At 43.8% G+C, this 4,451-nt stretch overlaps 1 long non-coding RNA gene across 1 annotated transcript in view; it reads right to left on the reverse strand.

Annotated features, from left to right (window-relative positions):
* Positions 1-193: 193 nt before the first annotated feature.
* Positions 194-4,451, reverse strand: part of LOC102500677 (uncharacterized) — a 114,502-nt gene continuing 110,244 nt past the window's right edge. Inside the window, exons 3-4 of the long non-coding RNA XR_001370326.1 lie at positions 2,532-2,615; positions 194-372 (exon numbers count right to left, since the gene is read on the reverse strand). This is a non-coding gene — a long non-coding RNA (uncharacterized LOC102500677). The remainder of the gene's footprint in view (positions 373-2,531; positions 2,616-4,451) is intronic.

Consider the following 4,451-nt stretch of genomic DNA (forward strand, 5'->3'; position numbering starts at 1 on the left):
GTCATCTCTTCTCAGCCTACCAGGGGAGGGGCCTCTGGCAAATGCCCCCAGGAGGAGAGCTGAAAAAGAGTCTATTCCCATGAAGGCAAGAATGTGAGCTTCACCCCGAGGCCAACCCCGGGGCCAGCTGCTCCCAATACAGTCTCTGAGGATGGTGACCCTTTTGAGCATGGTTTCAGATTTCAACATCTATATCCTGCTGAGCCACAGCAAAGGTGATGGGTATGATCCGGTTGAGTGCCTGATGTTGCCGCCAAACTACAAGTGTTAAATCCTGGAGGTATGACCTTGAGTCAATTGTCAAGTTTCTCTAAGCCTCAATTGGCTTATCTGCAAAGTGGGTTGACAGGTGTATCTCCAGGGTTCTGAAAACTACAAAATAAGGTAGTATGTATAAAACAATTAGCAGGATATCTGCTGTAATTGCTTTAAAAATACTAGGGTTTTTTTTTATTGTTATCATTTATTACTTCCCTCACCAGGTGAATGTGAAAACAAAGTAAAACACCTTGAGCCAGCAGCATGTTGGAGCTACTTTGTACAGTCATTAGGAGCTTTGGGAAGAGATTAATGGCAAGTCAGTAGCTTGAAATCAGCCATGATGTTGAGTATCATGATACAGAAATCAACAAGTGCCACAAAGTGGGAGGTGGGGAAGGGGGGAGGGTTGTTTTCTTTTTTCAGAGTTTATTAATAAATATTGAGCAGCACATCACCACCTTGAACTATGCCTGGAACACAGGAGATACTCTGGATATGTGGGGGGGGTGTTTATTTTCCATCATTTGAATTATACTTAGATTCTTTTACCTGTTCTCAGCCTCCTACAGTAATTCCTGTCATAATCATTTCTTCTCCAATTCCCTACCCATGGTAAAGCAACCCAACTTCCTCTTTTACCTTACTAATGGAAGGGCACCATCTAGTGATGAAAATAGTAATATACTCTCCAATGTACTTTCCAGTAGGACAGGAGACAGTTCAAACTACTGTTTGAAGGCCTCATCTGGCCCTCCTCCTGATTTCTTAAATAAAGTTTTATTGGAACATGCTATACCCAGTCATTTACAAACTTTTATGACTGTTCTCACACTACAATATCACTGTCACCCTGGAACACCTGCACATACAGGTGGCATATAGACCTGCAATCTAAAATATTTACTGTCTAGCCCTTTACAGAGAAAATTTGCTTACCCTAGCCTACAGTGCAATTGTGTAAGCTGCTTTCTTAACATTTGCCCGCCTCAATTAACAGACCTCAACATCCTCAGGCTTATTGCATCCATGACATCTGATGTGATATCACTGTACACACAGGTCATTTCCACTATCCCTATTATAAACAGCTGTCCCTAAGGCAAAGAGCTTGTTTCATCACCAGAAGAAAAGCACTCACAGACCTTTGCTGTTCACTGCCTGTGTTTATGAAGGTAAGGCAATTACTGCCTCTGAATCTCAGCTTCATCATCTGTTAAATGGGACTAAGAGTATTATTTACCTCCATAGGTTATGGGAAACAACTGAGATCATTTATTAGCTGGCATTTCATAAGCTACAAAAACAATTTCAGTAATGTGGATTATGTTATATTCAGTAATGTTGGTTTTACCTAATCGCCAAGGCAGGAGATACGTGACTTTCCTTATTAATTACCCAGGGAACTACAGAGAACACAGTTCTTATTTTTAATGTGCTTTTGAAGTCATGTCTAATTCCCCTGGTCCAATCCTAATTTTTACCTATACCCTTAGTATATAAACACTTCCCAGTCCCTCCTTGTCCCTCCCTGCCAGGCTAAGTAGTAAAGGCTATGTCTTGGGAATGGAAAATGAAGGTGCAAGTGTCCCTCTCCCTCTCCCTCTCTCTCTCTCTGTCAAATGCCTTGTAGTAATTCTTTTAAATAATAGTAGAGACAAATAAAATTAAATAAATATTAAAAAATAGAAGTAGGTAGGCATCTCTTCTCAGCCTACCAGGGGAGGGGCCTCTGGCAAATGCCCCCAGGAGGAGAGCTGAAAAAGAGTCTATTCCCATGAAGGCAAGAATGTGAGGTTCATCCCGAGGCCAACCCCAGGGCCAGCTGCTCCCAATACAGTCTCTGAGGATGGTGACCCTTTTGAGCATGGTTTGCCTTATCCTTCCTATCAATTGGTTTTGGCCCCTCCTCCTTTGCCCTTGCTCTGCTCATCCACTGCATACACAACTGGCTTATAGAAGGGTCATTGGATGCTTACTGTCACAGATGCATAAATGCCCTAATGGCCACTCAGTATGCCCACTCTCATGAACACAAACCTGATGGCTTCTGACTGAAAACACCTGCAACTCTACCTGCTTAGTCCTCTGGGAAGACAGGAAGTGTCAGAGCCCATGCTTCCCACAGTGACTGGTGGCAACTGGTAAACGAACACTCCAGCTCCTTTGCCCCTCAGTGACAATAACCCAAGGAGTGTCGTACACTCTCTCCTGAGGGGTTTTGGAGGACTGAGTCCCCCTTTCCCACAGCAGAAAGCTACTCAGTGACTTACCTGTATTGGCTTCTTTTCTTCTGTCCTTTCCCATTCATTAACTGGTGCTTCATGGAATCCCTACTGCTAGTGGTATACCAGCCTCTGAGAAGGAAAAAAAAAAAGTTTTGTTTGTTTAATTTTAAATATATTAGTTACCAGGTAAGAAAGAAATATACCCTAGAGTCCCAGGTAATTTACTTTACACATAAGATGAGCTCTAATTGAAAGTATCTGCACACTGTAATTATGGTCCTGTAGTGACCACACTGTGTTAGCCTTAACTATTCAACTTTTATAAGACACAGCCACAAATAGCATATAAAGATTAAATAGATCCAGGTGTCCTAAGAGTTCTTTGTCTTTGGTTCTTTACCAAGAACAGACTTGAAGACAACATCTCAACCTGTACCCTCCTCAAGACTACCTGGCACCAAGAAAACAGCACCGTCCATCAAAGATGACATCATAGAAACTTCTGGAAAGCTCCTGGATTCCTATCCCCAGACCCTCATATGGTCACATTCCTGATTTGTGTTTAAAAGGTTTGCCTACCCCTTGATCATGGAGCTGGTACTATAATAAGAATCACTGACGTTACCACTTTCCCAGTGGCTCTCTCCCATAAGAAAGCCTTCCTCTAAGCAAACTGCTGTGGTCTTGGAAATAGGCTGTGTGATGAGTGATCAGGCACAGTCTGTACATTTGTCTGGTAACAGTAGCACTCACTTTCTTGTCTCAGCGTCTGCTCCTAGCTTGTGCAGTCTAAGACATCCAATTATGGCTACCTCCTTTATGTCAGGCTCTCTGCCAAGAGACTCATCATACCAAAGAGAGAGACAAACTTCGCATGGTGGTCTTTAAGGCCCAGCATGATCTGGATCCTGGCATCTCCTTGCAATCTCAGCTCCAGTCATTCCTCACTCCCTCTTCCTTGTCACATAGGCGCCTTTGCCGTCCTGCAGCACACCATACTCCTTTTAGCCACAGGCCCCCTCACACATTGCCCTTTTCTCTTTCTATAACAGCCTTTTTAGCCCTTTTGTCCAGGTGACTTCTCGGCCTTCAGATTTTAGCTTAAATGTCACATCTTCAGGGAAATGTTTTCCCTTTTTTTAGTTATTGCTATAGGGCATGTGTGTTTGCCAGAAAGAGACAGAAAGAGGGAAAGTGGGAAGTCACACCCAGAGGAGATGGCCAGAGGAGATGGCCATACCTCAATCTTTCTCCTCTAGTCTCCTCTCAGGGTTTGGGGTACATATGCACATACGCCAGCATGATTTTTTTTTTTACAGTTTTGCTATAGGGTACATGCACTCACCAGAAAGATAGAGACAGAGAGACAGAAAGCGAGAAATAACCCCCCAGGGGGGATGGCGGCGCCACAATACCTTCTCCTCTATTCTCCTCTGGGGACCTTGGGCACACATGCACATGTGCCCAGTGTGAGTTTAAGCCACCAGTCCAGGACTCAAACTACAGTCAACTACATGGGAGTCCAGCAACATAGCCATTAGGCCAACTGTCGGTCCCAACCCCAGCTTGATTTTTAAGCCCTCTCTCCAGGACTAGAACCACAAAGTTGGCCATGTGGGATCCAGTTCCTTAACCACCATGCTACCTGCTGATCCCAGAGAAGTTTTTTTTCATTTTCGTTTTTTAGAGATTTTTGCCTTAGGCTGCATGCACTCACCAGAGAGACAGACAGCGAGAGGGAAAATGAGAAATCACTCCTCAGGGATGTGCAGTCTCTTCTTCTTCACTCTTCTCCTAGGATTTTGGGCATACATGCACATGCGCCTGGCATGAATTTCAAGCCACCAGGTCTGGGATTTTAACCACGGTTGGCCATGTGGGAGTGCAGCAATGCAACCACTATGCCATCTGCTGGCCTGCAGAGAAGTCTTTTTTTTTTTTTTTTTTTTTTTTTTTTTTTTGAGG

This window comes from Tupaia chinensis, unplaced genomic scaffold (genome assembly GCF_000334495.1).
Source record: "Tupaia chinensis unplaced genomic scaffold, TupChi_1.0 Scaffold000216_1, whole genome shotgun sequence".
Lineage (NCBI taxonomy): Eukaryota > Metazoa > Chordata > Mammalia > Scandentia > Tupaiidae > Tupaia > Tupaia belangeri.